The sequence below is a fragment of the Leguminivora glycinivorella genome, chromosome 2, assembly GCF_023078275.1.
Source record: "Leguminivora glycinivorella isolate SPB_JAAS2020 chromosome 2, LegGlyc_1.1, whole genome shotgun sequence".
Classification (NCBI taxonomy): domain Eukaryota; kingdom Metazoa; phylum Arthropoda; class Insecta; order Lepidoptera; family Tortricidae; genus Leguminivora; species Leguminivora glycinivorella.
In genome coordinates this window covers 16154829-16173351 of record NC_062972.1, presented here as the reverse complement: position 1 = coordinate 16173351, position 18523 = coordinate 16154829, and the positions used below count along the sequence as shown (strand labels likewise).

The window sequence follows — 18523 nt, the reverse complement described above, 5'->3', positions numbered from 1 at the left end:
TCATTGATTTATTAATTGTTTCACATAATAAAACCGATATTTAATTGACGCGTTTAACTAAGCGTATTTATTCCCAGGTATAGGAGTTCAAAAGAGTTATAGAGTTGTCAGATTTACATAAGTGAAAATGTTATGAATAAATGCAAACAAATATAAAGGCAGCCTGTTTGAGCCGCTGCCAATATCGATATCGCTTTCACGCAGATTACAATATTTTGTATCGGAGTCTTACATCTTACTAGTATATGTATAGGTACTTGGATAAAAAAACTTAGGTACATACATACGACACATAGGTAGGTTTCGACAGAAACACTTAGCTTAACCTTAAAGTATTGTAACTTTATACAGAGTTATATTTGTTTTTCTAAGTGGCCTATTCTAAGAACTTTCAAAAAGAAATACAACTATCAATTTTTTTCTACAGTAAAATTCTTAATTTTTTCTACCACATATGACGAAAAGAGACCACCACAGCTTGCCAGTTTGTTAGAACATAATTATCATCCTCTCACTTAAATCGTAAAAAGTAACAGGTGCGAATAAGTGAAAACTAATATCACCCGTTGAATGAAAAAACTGTGGGTCCCTTAAATATGGCATTAATAACCTAAGCACAAAATTAAAATTTTGAAAAAAACCCCGACCGCGACATAGTGGACCGAATTTCATGAAACATGGCTAAGAACACTCTCGACTAATTCAGCTTTCAAACACAAAAAACTAAATCTAAATCGGTTCATCCGTTCGGAAGCTACGATGCCACAGACAGACACACACAGACACACAAACAGATAAACATACAGACAGACAGACAGATAGACAGACAGACAAACACGTCAAACTTATAACACCCCGTCGTTTTTGCGTCAAGGGTTAACAAAAATCATATCTATTTTTACCATCGATAAGGAAAAGCCAATATACATAACATAATATCTCAATATTCTCAATCATCAAGTTCCCCGTGGAACCATAAATCTCCCCAAGTCGGTGGGAAATCACTTAATTTACACAATGGCTTTTATTACTCGTTTAGAGAGTAATCGTGAAACTATGCGTATGTCTATTAGTATATTGTTAAGTTTATACTGGTATTAAACATGTAGCTACTGTACGCGCCAAGGTAGTAAAAAGACACAGTTTAGAGACATGGGCTGCAGAATATGACTTCCTTATTTTATAAGAAACCAGTCAGTAAAGCTTAGACATTATAAACATATAAGTAATCGTTGGCTGTGCATCATTCAAACTTTCAAACCTAATACTAGTTATAAAAGTGCAAGTATAGAGCAGGCAAAACACATAAGTGGTGCAGATTTTTTTCATGGAAAATGCTGAGGGTAATTTTTGTGCGTCATTTCATACTAAAAGTCATTAAAATGACGTAAGTCACTAAGAATGTCGCAAATCCGTCCGATCTCTGTTAATAAGCGATTACCCCAAAAAATGTTTTCAGTACAAATGGTTTTTTTACGCACTAGTGCGAGAAGTGATCCATTTCTTGTCAGGTCGAAACTACGGAGGGCCATCTGTAGGGTGCATTGGGGTAATTTCGAAAGTCCTCTAATTTCGAAATCATAATAATCGCCATTATTTCCATCATATCAAGATTCCCCTTCCAAAATTACCCGAGCATTTTTGTGATTCGAAATAACCCCAACCCAATGTACCCTAATGAAAAAGTCGTACGATTACTCGTATGAAAAGTAAATTCGTAACTCGTATCGACTCAAAACACACCCTTCGGTCGTGTTTTAATTTATCGACGCTCATTTCAAACTTCCTCTTTTTCGCACTTGTATCGTGATGTACTATTATGACACGACGTAGATTTTGCTCGCAGACAACCAAGCATAAACCATTGTGCAGCACCGTCCGGCTTAAAGATGATTTACAATAGAACGTTAGATGGTTTTCTATGGAAAATATCACGGGATCCTGTCATAGAGACTTAAGAGATGGAAGCTCCGGGACACACCTGGCCCGAGCTGGCGTGAATCATCCTTTAATCGCAATAAATAGGTAAAACTTATATTATTTCACAAGTGGAAATCTTTACAGAGAGCAGTGTAATGAAGCGCGCAGGCGCGTGCGTCGCCGCACGAATGCGTACTTTCGTTTCGTGTAAAAACAATGCATTTTTTTCGCTTGAACGGCAAAGGCATTTGGTATCTTATCAAGATGATAATGTAATGCTAGGTTATTTTATTTCAATTAACAAACGCTAAAACAAATAATAAAGTTTATTTATAACTAGTATAATAGTCCGGTGAAAATTTTGATTAGATGAAAGATGAACTTTCTTTTTAGGTAGGTACTTTTTAGTGGAAAATTAAAAACACAATTTGTTGAGTGTCACTATAAAAATCTAATATAAATAAGTATGTGTGAGTAGGTAATAGTAATTTCCGGAAAATTAACACCTAATTAATCAAAACTTAAAATACCTTTATTAAGTAATCTATTTTTTATTTAATTAAATAGACTGTTATGTGATATATGTGTATATGCATAGTAGTCACAAATATTTGTGAAACTCTATGACCTAGTCTGGAACCGGTAAAGCGTTGCGTGCGACGACATGCGACACCTGATACTTACGGTAATTGCCTTTACTTATATCACGGAAATACTAAGAAAATGCCTATTATTTACTGGACACGGGACATCAGTTAGTAAGTAACAGAAGTGTGCAACAGGACATGTGAGTCGTCTTAGCAATTTTTTAACCGCCTTCCAAATCTCAAAGGAAGGGGTTATCAAGTCGTCTGTATGTTTTTTTTTTTTTTAATGTTTGTTCCTCGATATCTCCGTCGTTACTAGACCGATTTTGAAATTTTTTTTTATTAATTAAATGTATATGCATACAGATTGGTCCCATTTTTCTCAAAACCCAGTTCTGATGATGGGATCCTGGAGAAATCGAGGGAACTCTTCAAATCTGAAAGGCATACATATGGTGATTTTTGTGTTTTTAAAGGAACAGCATGCATTTACGTACGGAACAGTGACATTTGGTGCAGTGGAACTCCTGATGATGAACTCCTCAAATCTGAACGGCACACTTATAGTGACTTTGGTATTTTTATAAGAACAGCATGCACTTACGTCCAGAACAGTGATATTTGGTGCAGTGGAATTGCTGATGATGGTCAGAACGGAACTCCTCAAATCTGAACGGCACACTTATAGTGACTTTGGTATTTTTATAAGAACAGCATGCACTTACGTCCAGAACAGTGACATTTGGTGCAGTGGAACTGCTGATGAAGAGTGAGCCGCCCCTGATTAGAGTTCCGTTCTGATAATCATTCTCATCTGTAAGTACTTCAGAATCATCCAGATTTCAAAATTGGTTCAGAAATGACGGAGATATCGAATAACAAACATTAAAAAATATACAGACGAATTGATAACATAATCCAACATTTGAAAGTATTTATCACCAGAACCCCAAAGGAAGGCGGTTTTTTTTTCTAAAAATTATTTCTTAGGTATTTTTATCTGTCGGGTGACAAGCAAAAATCACGAAGTAAGTACTACCATAAGTACAGAGCCATTGTAACCCCAAGGTATCGAAACGAGTTTCATTTTGACCTATTTTTTGTAATTAGTGACTATTGCTTGACATCCTATAACACATTGTCACCTACCATTTAAGACCTCGTATTTTTATACGATAGCTCTACCTTATACTTAAGCGACAATGTGGTATTTTTTACTTGAAAACGGCACCTTTATCAGTTTGCTACGCACAGTATATGTACAAATTGTAGAATTGTACGTAAATGAAATGTAGGTGGGTTTTCTGTGTCCATACTGTCAAAATAAAAGGGTTACAGCTCCACCCTTTCGGTCGAAGAATTGATAAACCTGCTAGAACCCTAGTGGTTAGGAATTTACTCGTAACAGCCAGACACAATAAATTGAAAGATAAATAAGATTAAAGTGGTGGAACTTGGAGCGAATTTAAATAGAAAATATCAACTTTGAAGAAGACGGTCAATCCGGGTCGTTTATATTATGAACATACCTAAATAATATTTCATTTTCAGCTGCATTACTTTACAGACGTCTTGAGCTCAAAAACACTACCATAAAACAAACTACGTGTTACCGATCACTAATTATTAAACACTAGCTTTTACCCGCGGCTTCGCCCGCGTAATAAAAGTATTCTTATAGAAACGTTTACAAAAAATAAGATTTTCATTTGGATCCGTAGGTTTCTTTGTAGGTACATCTGTCCGCGATTATTTCGATTAAGGTAAAGCGGGGCAATTCTCGACTGGGGCATTGTAACTGATCTATTGGCTGTACGGTCAGCCAAGAAAGTGGTTTACCACTTTTCGATTCTATTGATCGAAAAGTGGTAAACCACTTTTTTGGCTGACTGTACCTTATACATATTACTATTGTTTTAAAAGAAATTCTTGCAATGATTGTAGAATTGTTACACAGCGACCACAGCGTAGGTAGTAGGTACGAATATGTATGTATTTTACCTATATAAACATTTATACTGGGGAAACTTCATACAAACCACATAGCCAGTATCTCGACGCTATGGTCGGTAGGGTAAAAAGTACTTCCTTGCATTATCGCTTACAATTTTTTCCATTTTGCTTATACTTATTGCAAACGTAAACATATAAAAGGCAAGCAAACAACGATCTTCTTACAGCACATTGAATTTAATAGTTATTACGGATGCAGGATACTCGCCGATGCCTACTTACTAATCCCTTCCCACTGAGCCACCTGCATTTTACACTGCCTAGATATCGATTGCCGCCCGATTATTCCGACCCCAATCCATATTCTTATCCCCGTCCCTATCTCTATCCTTGTCCCCGTCCCCGTCCCCGTCCCGTCCCTGTCCCCGTCCCCGTCCCTCCCCTATCCCTATCCCCGTCCCCGTCCCTCCCCTATCCCTATCCCCGTCCCCTAATTCTATCCCTATCCCTATCCCTATCCCCGTCCCTCCCCTATCCCTATCCCTATCCCTGTCCCTGTCCCTGTCCCTGTCCAATTGTCCATGTCCCTGTCCCTGTCCCTGTCCCTGTCCCTGTCCCTGTCCCTGTCCCTGTCCCTGTCCCTGTCCCTATCCCTATCCCGTTCCTGTCCCTGTCCCTGTCCCTGTCCCTGTCCCTGTCCCTGTCCCTGTCCCTGTCCATGTCCCTGTCCCTGTCCCTGTCCCTGTCCCTATCCCTAACCCTATCCCGTTCCTGTCCCTGTCCCTGTCCCTGTACCTGTCCCTGTCCTTGCCCCTGTCAACTTATCATGCTAGGAGGTGAACTTTGAAAAATCCATTCTCAGTGCTCCTCTAAGGAACTTCCGTGTCAATTTGAAATCTCTTGAACCAGAAGTAAAGATAAAAACTAAACCTATACTTATGGCTATTTTGGATATTTTAACCCCATTGCACAACAACAGGGAGAAAATTTCTTTTCCACCTCATTAGATTTTAAAATCGTTGTGTTTATCGTGATCAGCGACCCGATAAACCATAAAAACGATACCCATATTGTGTTTTTGACTTTACCCCCATTGCACCCCTTTATCCGGGTCAAATTTTCAAATAACCTGAAACATGTATTTAGTCATATGTCTTTAGGACTCCTCCTGTGAAGTTTCGAATAAAATAGTCAAACTAATCTTGTTTCCCCATACAAACTTTGAACCCCATTTCACCCTTTTAAGAGGAGAATTTAGAAAAATCCTTTCTTAGTGCTAAATCTCTAAGACCAGCGGTTTCGGCTGTGCGTTGATATGTCAGTCAGTCAGTCAGTTTCTTCTTTTATATATATTATTTTTTTGATATTTAAACCCCATTGCACCACAACAGGGGAGAAGGTATTTCACTTCCGCCTCGTTAGATTTTAAAAACGTTGTGTTTATCGTGATCAGCGACCCAATAAACCGTAAAAACGATACCCATATTAGTTTTTTGACTTTATCACCCCCTTTTCACCCTTTTAGGGGTTAAATTTTCAAAAAACCTGAAACACGTCTTTAGTCATATGTTTTTAGGATCCCTCCTGTGAAGTTTCGAATAAAACAGTGAAACTAACATTGTTACCCTATACAAACTTTGAACCCCCATTTGACCCCCTTAGGAGGCGAATTTTGAAAAATATTTTTTTAGTGCTCCTCTACACTATATGAGGAATCTACGTGCCAAATTTGACATCTCTAGGACCAGCGGTTTCGGCTGTGCGTTGATATGTCAGTCAGTCAGTCAATATCTTCTTTTATATATTTTTTTGATATTTAAACCCCATTGTACCACAACAGGGGAGAAGGTATTTCACTTCCGCCTCGTTAGATTTTAAAAACGTTGTGTTTATCGTGATCAGCGACCCAATAAACCGTAAAAACGATACCCATATTAGTTTTTTGACTTTATCACCCCCTTTTCACCCTTTTAGGGGTTAAATTTTCAAAAAACCTGAAACACGTCTTTAGTCATATGTTTTTAGGATCCCTCCTGTGAAGTTTCGAATAAAACAGTGAAACTAACATTGTTACTCCATACAAACTTTGAACCCCCATTTGACCCCCTTAGGAGGCGAATTTTGAAAAATATTTTTTTAGTGCTCCTCTACACTATATGAGGAACCTACGCGCCAAATTTGACATCTCTAGGACCAGCGGTTTCGGCTGTGCGTTGATATGTCAGTCAGTCAATCAATATCTTCTTTTATATATTTTTTTGATATTTAAACCCCATTGTACCACAACAGGGGAGAAGGTATTTCACTTCCGCCTCGTTAGATTTTAAACGTTTTATTTATCGTGATCAGCGACCCGATAAACCATAAAAACGATACCCATATTGATTTTTTTTACTTTATCACCCCCTTTTCACCCTTTTAGGGGTTAAATTTTCAAAAAACCTGAAACACGTATTCAGTCATATGTCTTAAGGAATCTTCCTGTGAAGTTTCGAATAAAATAGTCAAACTAATCTTGTTTCCCCGTACAAACTTTGAACCCCCATTTGACCCCCTTAGGAGGTGAATTTTGGAAAATCCTTTCTTAGTGCTCCTCTACACTATATAAGGAACCTACGTGCCAAATTTGAAATCTCTAGGACCAGCGGTTTCGGCTGTGCGTTGATATGTCAGTCAGTCAGTCAGTCAGTCAGCTTCTTCTTTTATTTATTAAACAAGACTAGAAAATTTACCGTGTTTTGTTATAATAGTCAGAATAAAAAGTTTCCCGTTAAGATAATGAACTAGCACGTACAATGTTAACAAAGAAAGCCTATTACGAATCAGTTGCAGTGGCGGTCAGGAATCCAGCTCTTCGGACGTTCCACGCTCGGCCGCGGAATTCTCCCATAATCAGCTATGAAGACATTACTTGCTTGAGTATTTATTCGACATACCAAAACTGACGACTAGTATCAAAGTACAGAAAGAAAACTTCCTACAATACCGAAGTTTGACAGAAGTTGAGGGTCGAATTACCTTTCGACTATTTATGGTTGTCAAAAGTTCAAAAAAATCTTATCTGTGGTAGCGCACCCAAAGGGACTTCAATTTGTACCAACTCTAATAATATTTCTTAGCAATCCGATCCGGAAACAACCGATTTGGACAGCGTCGGATAATGTTGATTACTGTTGATTCTCCGTTGACATAGATAAAAATCGCAAGTTGTCGAATAATTTATAAATTGAAATAGAACAAATCAAAAAAATATTCAATAAAATAATTTAATGTCGAATAATGTAGAATTTTATATAGAAGTTATAAAACAAAGTGAATTTTTAGAATATTAATTTATTGTATTCGAACATTTTGGTTGTAGGTACATAGACCTAATCAAGACTTGAAAAACCGGCCAAGTGCGAGTCGGGCTCGCGCACAAAGGGTTCCGTAGCAGCAAATATAATAAACTTATTATGTCAATTTATACACCTGCCAAAATTACAGTTAAATCAACCTATCTCAAAAACTATAAGAGATACTTTGATCAAACCAAAAATCGTTGAAAGAGTTAATTAGCATGCATCACCTCTATTTTTTTTAGAATTTTATACCCCGTAGTTATAAAAATAGAGGGGGGGGGACATACTTTTTACGACTTTGAGAGCTGATATCTCAAAAACCGTTCACTTTAAGAAAAATGTTTTTTAGAAAACTTTATATCATTTTAAAAGACCTTTCCATTGATACCCCACACGGGTATGTACACCGAAAAAAAAAATTTTCATCCCTCAGTTACATGTATGGGGGCCCCACCCCCAATTCTTTTTTTTTACTATTTAGTGTCATAATTTTGTAGCGGTTCATACAACACATATTCCCATCAAATTTCATCACTGTAGTACTTATAGTTTCCGAGTAAATCGGCTGTGACAGACGGACAGACGGACAGACGGACAGACGGACAGACGGACATGACGAAACTATAAGGGTTCCGTTTTTGCCATTTTGGCTACGGAACCCTAAAAATCAACATGGAAACAAAATCCACTATTGGTTTTAAAATGATGATACTCGATTGTTACACATACAAACTCACGTCAGTATTAGGCCTAGCACGTGATTGCCGCGAGATAGATCACACGTCTTCTTCTAATAAGAATAGTATCTTCTTCTGTATTCAATAAGTGAATTTTTTGACATAACTGCATAATTTATTATACTCACTATCCTATTGTTATTCTTACATTGTTGTGTTTATTTTTATTGATATTACTTGACGATCCTTTTTTGGTGATCATTTCATATTATGTAAATTTAACTTATTTTAATTATATTGCTACTATTTTCTATAATTTTTTTGACGATCACAATATAGATTCTTATAAATTGACTTAAATGTAATTTGTAGTGTAATCATGTTGTGAAATAAATATATCTAATCTAATCTAACTGTATTAATGACATAAGGACGAGTAGTCTATCTCCCGGCGACATACTCTCGAGCCAACCATGTGCTAGGCCTAGGTACTGTATTGTCAAAAGGGGTAGGAACAGCATGTGAAACTGTTCACGTTTCAGTGCCGCTCTTACCAATTAAGGTGTTTCCAGCCACACCACAATTGAATCCATATCCCACGGTCGACTTCTACGACGCCGACAAGAAGAAAAAGGGTGGTGAAATTCTTAATCTGTCACTCGAGCATTTCCCGTATAAACAGACATTTAAGCGTGTCGAATATAGCCCCTGTGTCTGCGAACCGTCATTTCATTCGAGTATTATTAGTGTCACAAGTCCTAGGCCATTAAAGCCTAGTTAGAAAGCTGGTTAGTTTGTTAATTTGCATAGCTTGGGTTTAACTTACATTGTAGGTTAATGGAAATATTTTAAGATTTTTTTATAGAATTTTGTCTTTACAATATTTTATAATCATATTATTTTTCACTTTTTAAAAGTAAGTTATACTATTTTATATTTAAAATAATAAAGACCGAAGTATTAGAGAATTATCTACAACCGTCATCAAGAAAACTCTATGTATGTATAATATATCCTACAATATTTAGTTTAATTCTTTCGATATCTTTAGTTTACATTAAATAGGTATGTACATTGTACGTAGTATACCTATAAATAGTAACAAGGTAGTTTTTTTTTAAATAGTAAAAATGTGTTATCCGCAGTTGTAATAAAAATACTCAGTTAAATTTAGAAGCTTATGCAAGTTGAAACAACAATAAAATATTTGCATTACAAAGAAGTATCTAACTGATAACGAACATTTGTTCGCTAGTAACGGCCAACAATACAGACATAAGAAATTATGCATTTTGCATACATATGGTGATTTTTGTGTTTTTAAAGGAACAGCATACATTTACGTACGGAACAGTGACATTTGGTGCAGTGGAACTCCTGATGATGGTCAGAATGGAACTCCTCAAATCTGAACGGCTCACTTATAGTGACTTTGGTATTTTTATAAGAACAGCATGCACTTACGTCCAGAACAGTGACATTTGGTGCAGTGGAACTGCTCATGATGGTCAGAACGGAACTTCTCAAATCTGAACGGCACACTTATAGTGACTTTGGTATTTTTATAAGAACAGCATGCACTTACGACCAGAACAGTGACATTTGGTGCAGTGGAACTGCTGATGAAGAGTGAGCCGCTCCTGGTTAGAGTTCCGTTCTGAAAATCATTCTCATCTGTAAGTACTTCAGAATCATCCAAATTTCAAAATTGGTTCAGAAATGACGGAGATATCGAATAACAAACATTAAAAATATACAGACGAATTGATAACTTAATCCAACATTTGAAAGTATTTATATGGATACTCGAAGGCAATTAACACCACACAATTTAAACTTGATTGGTGATATTTAACGTCTTATGAGTTTTAAATGTCACGGAAAATGGCATTTATCTTATTGCATGAATAAGATAGGTAGTTACCCCCAAGGATTATTTATTTAGGATTTACATACTTCGTAATAAGAATCATACCTCGATTTTTAGTGCCACCTATTAAATACTATCATAACTACACTAATGATGCCTACAAATTATTTTTTTCAAAATGTGTATTGACGTGATATCATGATTTTAAAATAAAGAAATATGTCATTTGTTCTTATAAAAAATGAAAAACACGCAAAAATATTTGGGGAAAATATGATTTTGGCCACTTTCAGGCTGCGAAACAGCGCCATCTAGTTTTAAGCCTAAAAGGCCCATACATTTCAGGGGTACGCTTTTTTATATGGGCTTTGTCAGTGCAGTATTAAAACGTTCTTGGTTACCGCCAAATGGTTATCGCAACCAAAATTGCATACATTTTCCCTGAAATTTATGCTATCGATTATTCTAGAACGTCAAAAACGTATATTTAGACACTCAGCATGACTGTCTTCAATCCGGAAGTCGTGGGTTCAAATCCTGGCTCGTACCAATGAGTTTTTCGGAACTTACGTAACCTGCATACATCTGCGAAGAAATTCAAATGTGTATGTGAAGTCCTCAATCCGTCTATAGGCTCAATAGGCTACTTGCCTCCTAATCAAATCAGGTTATTTTTAAGAAGTTTAAGAACGGTCAAAACGAATTTGAACAACTTGCTTATTTCGTGCATGGCATAAAATATTTTATTTTAAGAACAGTCAAGACTATTCTATATTTATTATAAATAATAGTGCTTATGCACATACCATGCTACTAATAGAGCTCTCTTAATTATTTTATTGATCGTAAATTACGTAAGTAGGTAATGCATGTCAAGTAACTCCATACTGCATGTAATCGCTTTGCATTATCGTTAATAATGATATTAGAAAGAATAAATATTACGAGTATCCTGGCAAGCTTAATTTACAGATATACGGTTTGTAGGTTATTATAGATAAGCTACGTATATTACTGTTATTAATAAATATTATTTAGTTAAGTATTTTAGTTCTGTTTAGATTTCTACAATAACACAGAATATACAGAATGATTCATGAGTAGCAGGAGTAACAGGGTAAGGCTCAACTCATAATGGGGCAACACTGAATTGTGATTATTTTCTTAACTATGACTTATTTGATAAGTACTTAATTGATAGCTAATTATCAATTACGTTCTAATTATAATTGATGATTAACTATCAATTAAGTCATAGTTAAGAAAAAAAAATCGGTTGCCCCATTACCGCACGCGAGCCTGTTCTCCTGCTCACGACTCATGACTTATAATAATAGTTTCACTCATTAGATGTTCACAGAATGCGCCATTCTAAATTCGTCACCTACATTAACAAACGGACCGCACGCGAGCAGCCGACATTTAATTTTATTGCGCCGCGCGAAGGTGTCACCACTGAATAGAATCGCGCGATAGAATCGTAGAATAGAATCGTGGAGTGAGCCGCCCCTGACAATACATGATCAATTCTGTAATTTAATCTTTACTGTCTAGATTTTTCTATTTATTTTCCTACACTTAAGCCTATTTTGTTGTGAAATAAATGTCTTTATACATGCGTAATTTAATAGAAATATATTATAAAATTTATCAAACAAAATACATACACAACGAATTAACACATTATAAAAAACCTAACATAACATGATACTACCAGCAGCGGGGTAAGGGGCCGAAGTAGCTATGTGGCGTTGCCGAAATTTTCCCGAGAACAGAGAAATCTAACGGAAACTTCTCGGAAATTTCCAGAAACGTTCACTGGGAGCTAAAATCGTTATGTCGCAAATTTGACTAATACTTAGGTAAGTATGTTGAATCGTTTAGTTTATATAAATAAATTTAAACAAACAGGTAAATACCATAGAAACTTCAACGAAAATACTTTAGTTAAGGTAAGTTTAGAAAAAAATGTTTTTCGCAAGTTCACAACTGTGAACCGACTGATATAATGCATATCATTTTATAGCAAAACAAAACACTGCTCTATGTTTGGACCAGTAAGTACAATATACTTTCACATCATGTTTCTTAATATTACGAGGACAGAATGCCCGCCCTATCAATATGAAAAGTGTCTTTGATTCACCGCGCGCACCTTTAAATCCTACTCATTCTAAATAATAAAATTAATTTCACTTAACAGTTAAACTTCTATATAGTTTACAGTCCATACTTGACTCATAATGTGTTTTTCCCCACTGATAAAAAGTATAAATAAGTAATTTCGGAATGCGAAACACCGATCTATTAGTTTCCGTGTTAAACTTTATTTATCTGAGAATTTTTTTTATTAGGTACATAGTAGATATGTATTATAATTTCTTTGTAATGTATCATAACCTATAGACAAATAGACTTTCTTATCGTTATCAAATCATATACCGCTGACAATAATCTAATTGACAGATTTAAGTGCATTTGAGTAAATTGCTCAATAAATGTTGGACAGTTTGGAGAGCACATAATTTATTTCTCGTGTTACAGATTACACCATAAAATATATTATTATTTGTATATATTAATTACATATTCCAAAAAGCGTAGGCAGAGCGGATGCAGCTGTCCTAGTGCCACTTTTAGCAATGTAGGGGAAAGAAAACTAAATTGTGAAATTAAATATGCAGTTATAGGTTGCTAGTGCAAGCCAATTGCCTACACCATATTGAACCCATATCCCAATGTTCTACGGCGCCCACGGAATGAAAGGGAGGTGATGAATTTCATAACCCGACTTCACAAGGGTATCTTAATGATTGCACCAAAACGGGCCACTTGTTAACTGTTCCTGGAAGGCGTGCGGTATGTGGGCCGCGTTCATCAATCAATGCGCCGGCGCCGGGCCTGATTTGCAGGCTTTGAACACAGCTGTCGGTAATGACGGAGGTATGTAGTTACATTTTTAATACACATAATCGCCCCGTGTGGTGATGGGTTAAGAATTTCACCACCCCCTTCTTCTTCCAGTGAGTGTCGTAGAAGTCGACTGTAGGATATAGCTTAAATTGTGGCGTATAGGTGAGAGGCTGATGGCAACCTGTCACTGCAATGTCAGTTTCGTTTTCTTTCAACCCCTTATTTGCCAAGAGTGGCACTGAAAGTTGAGTAGTTTCATGCATGACAGCTGTCAAGTTCAACAAAACGGACGTGTTTTTGTATCTTGTGCGAATTTAATAAAGTAAAATTACATATTTACATATTTATAAAGTACTATTAAAATGGCATCTACGTGCAGTGGCTGCGGGTTAAATATTTTCAGTCTTCAATACATGGAATGTTCAAATGATAAGTGTAAAAAGACTTACGATTTAAAGTGTCTCGCGTTACAACCGACGGAGTTTGAACATTTCTCCCAAGACTTTAAAGACAATTGGATTTGCCCTGAGTGCGCGTGTATGAAGCCGAAATCTAATAACAGTTCTACACCAGTTCGAAGCAACCTGAATAACACGTACACATCCACAAACACTCATTTCGTAAACACACAACGGGGCAGCCGTCCCCGATCGAACGTCACTTCTGAGGACGATGATACCGATCGACATAGTGTTCATCAGCTTATCAACGAGATGAAACTGTTACACCGAGGTCACGGCTCGACTGGACGCGCAGGCCGTGCAACTTCAACAATTATTGAATTCGTTCGGTGAGACCAGAAATGAGATACGGGAAATAGATAATAAAATGAGGGTACTTGAGCAAAAACTCGCATACCAATCATCTCCTAAAATATCTGCATCCGATGATGATTCGTGCCAGCAACAGGAGTTACATACCTTACCGCGATCTGAAAACGCTCAAACCTATGCCGAAAAGGCTAGCAAACCGGCTAAGGAAACAAAGAATACATCGTCTACAGCTGATAAAATTGGGGCCACGAAAACCGAGACTTCACCGCTTGTAGCGAAAAACCCTGTTGTAACTGAGGTCAACTCTCATATTTCTCCAACAGGAAGGGATTCATCAGGCCCTCATAACGACTGGAAGGAGGTTCCTAATAATAAAAACCGTAGGCAGAAACTAACAAATGTCATTAGAGGTGAAAATACTACTTTGGAAATAAAAGCTATGGGAAAGAAAAGGCACCTGCATGTTTGGCGTTTGATGTCAGAAACTACTGCTGAGCAAATAAAATCTCATGTTCAACCATTTGTGGTAATGAAGTAAGCATCATAGTAGAAAAAATAAAGCATAAGACGGATAGGGGCTACGCATCATTCATAGTTGGAGTTCCGAAATCACATTATGACGCTATAAATCAAGCGAGCTGGACAAACAAAGCTTTGACCTATAGAAATAAAAGCTGCATACCTAATGTCATGCCTGTATTCCCAAAAAGAGCGGACAGAACACATGACACTGCTCTATCGTCAGTGCAAGAAAGGGAAAACATGAAAACCGGCCAAGAGCGTGTCGGGCCACGCTCAGTGTAGGGTTCCGTAGTTTTCCGTAGTTTTTCTCAAAAACTGCTGAACCTATCAAGTTCAAAACAATTTTCCTAGAAAGTCTTTATAAAGTTCTACTTTTGTGATTTTTTTAATATTTTTTAAACATATGGTTCAATATTTAGAGGGGTTGGATAGTTGTGTTCCTCGCAAAATAAATAATAGTGTAAAATCTAATTATGGGAATGGTACACGGCGGAAATTATTCTAAATATTAAATTAAAATATTCATTACATAAGGTAAATCGGAGGATGATTATAGAAAGTTTTCGGATTGTCGCAGAGAGTTAAAGACGGACAATCAATATCAAGACTTGAGGATCCAAAATTGGTATACATCTGCATGAGGCAGCGACAACCAGCGCGTACATTCGCATTCACGAGCTAGAGGTGGTACTCTTCAGCTTTCTTAACCTGCGAGGACGGACGGACAGGTAGACATGGCGAAACTATAAGGGTTCCTAGTTGACTACGGAACCCTAAAATCTGGGCCGTAGAATATCATTTATTCGTTGAAAACAGAAATTATTTACACAACTATAGGTTTTACATCTCACGTGAAAAAGGGGGTAATAATGCTAAGTGCAATAAGTTAGGTAATTACTAATATCTGAAGTGCAACCCATCAACATAAATTACCTACTGAAATTTTGATTCCTGTACTGTAAGAGTGAGGTACAGCGGGGCAAATCTCTACTCGGGGGGCAAATTGTAACTACTCCATTTTACACTATGATGTTGAGTTCTACATGTATCCACTGAACTGAACACGCCTACCATATATAATCGGTGGAAACTTTATTTAATAATGTAAACAATGTAAAACATGGAAAAAATGGACCACTTACATTTGCCCCCCAGTCGAGATTTGTCCCAGTGTATCTCATGTTAATGAGCTTAATGTCTAAGTCATATAATACCTATAATATCTGGGCGACCGAGCTTCGCTCGGTTCTATTTTAATATATCACGTCTTTAGATAAAAAAAAAACTCTTAAAAATACAAAAACAAAAAAAAATACAAAAACAAAAAAAAGACAAAAAACAAAAACTTAATTTCTGGCCGGGATTCGAAACCCTGACTCAACCTACGATCTATCTGCGTACATTAGACCGACCTCGTACGACTGAGCTAAGCGGAATCGATTCGCGCGCGGCGAAATTAACGACCATATTTTACGTTTACTAACGCGAAAGAAAAACTCATGAAAACTCGAAAATTCGCGTTTTCCGGAATCTAAGGCTAGATCGATTTTTCACCCCCGAAAACCCCCACATAACAAATTTCAGCGAAATCGTTAGAGCGGTTTCCGAGATCGTCGGTATAAATAAATAAATATACAAGAATTGCTCGTTTAAAAGTATAAGATTATATACATATATGCACATGTTTACCTACATTTTAGTAGTGAAGCAAGATGCACACAGAAACAAAACTTTCCTAGACAAACATAAAGCTTAATTACTAATTAAAGAGCTAATTAAGTGTCATTTGCACCACAATTACTTAGCTTCCTAATGAATGAGCCTCCTCCATCCTACTTGTATCTATTAAGAAGAAATTTAATTCTTATTTATTAGAATTTATATTGTTTCCTTAGTAGTGACTTCCTCACGTGACTTAATGACAGCGTTTACGTACCTAGGTGCGTTAAATACTTAGTTAATTTAAAATCTAATGTTTAGCCAGATAAATTAATAAATAAAAGTAAATCTTTCGAATACTTTTAAAATGATGTTTGTGGTGGCGACCTGTCTGCTCGTTTGTAAAAGAAGTTGAGTGAATTTGGGTTTATTACGATACACAAACTTAATAATTAATAAGGTACCTAATGTTTTGAATAATTAATTTAATAATTGTACCAAATACCTAGTTATGAGTGAAGTTCGTGAATAATATAAATAAAATAAAAAATCAGTACTTTTAGTTATTTGCTAAAAAAATATTTTTTAATTAAAAAAAAACAATCGTATGTTGAATCACTTGTTCATGTACTTAGTACTTATACTCATTATAATTTACCAATAAAGCTGAATGTAAATTTTAGATAACTAAATTTTATTGATTTTCTTATGTAGGAATATATTGATATTGTTATGGCTAGTTGGCGGGAGTCCTGCCACCATAACAATAATCAATATAGGTAGGGATCATATTCCTGTTAGATACCTACGCGACTAGTGGGTAGTGCTAGTGTAGTGCTAGTGCTAAATTACTCTGCTATTTCGTGATAGATAAGCCAGCCAGCGGGCCTCCCGTGGATAACGACTGCAAAGAAGTCGACGGAGAAGAAAGTTGGATTTGTTTGCTGGAATATTTTACATTTACTTTTCTTAAAGTGGATATATATAATAATATCTGTATATTCCTGGTTGTTAAGTAGATACACGACCTATGAAATTACTCCGCTATTTCGAGCTAGATAAGCGAGCCAGCGGGCCTCCCGTCGATAATAACGACGGAGAAGCAAGTAGTGAACAAGAAGTTAAACAATACATGAATCGACGCATAAAAATTTGAATTAACTGCACAAGACCCATTTTACCCCTGGAACGCCGATGACCAAAATTTTCTTGGGAATTAATAACGTTAGGATTTTCAAATAAAGACCAAATTGTCTGTGACGGATACGGGACTTAGGCATTCGAGAATTTAACTTATTATTTTTAAATAATATCTGTGCATAGTTTCTCCTTTATAGTAAAATCTTGTCCATACGTAACGCATTTGGCTTGTACACGATACTAAGCAAGTTATACTCAACGCTAGTCTTATAACATCACGCTTTTTACTTCGCGCCACAAATCATGTACAAATTGACAACCCTTTCAAATTCTAACCAGAGGTATTCTAAATCAATATATACGAGGTATTCTCCTGCGAGTTCTCTACTCGACGGACGTTTGCAACTATGCAATAACACATGATGAAGATACATGGACTGCGTCTGCGCACATAGTTAACTGCGACGATGCCCCGCGGACCATACTTAGGAATAGGACACAGTTTTAGCAAAAAACAACATTGGTTTTTGTGGCTTGCACCTATAAACTGTGCAATTTTCTTAAGTAAGTACTAAGTATTTATTTAAAATACAAATAGAGGACAGTTATTTCAAGAACTGAAAGTCAACAAAAATTGTGATTTTTGAACTTAATAGTAAGAGCGTGATACAAGGTTATTATTAAAAAGCCTGTTTTTCACTTTGCCTATAGATATCTTCTACTGTAATCGAAGTCTTCCATAAAATATTGTACCTCTGCCTTTTAGATGTGATTGCGCTTAAGTAAATAATAGGTATTACAAAACCAAAGTGCAATCACTTCTTTACCCGTAATACAGAGAATAAAATTTATGGAACAATCTAGTTGCTGGACCCCTATTCAATGTAAGTTCCATTGACAATAATTGATTAATTTAATCTCGAAACATTCTTTATCTCAAAATATTCATTCAAATTTGCACTGCGGCGTCATCTGCGTTGAGCCTTATTATCTTATTTATATAAAAGAAGCTTTCCATACTGAAAGACCCTTGTTTTACAAACATACAATCACGATTCACGCCTGTGTCCTACAAAGTGCCACGGAGCACATGAAACTACTCAAGTGTCAGTGCCACTCTTGACAATTAAGGATTGAAAGAAAACGAAATTGCGACATTGCAGTGACA

The 18523-nt window shown here is 36.3% G+C and overlaps 1 protein-coding gene across 1 annotated transcript in view; it reads right to left on the bottom strand.

Annotated features, from left to right (window-relative positions):
- LOC125240794 (cuticlin-1) overlaps nucleotides 1-18523 on the bottom strand; it is an 86252-nt gene that overhangs the window by 44940 nt on the left and 22789 nt on the right. The gene's annotated exons all lie outside the window — the stretch shown is intronic.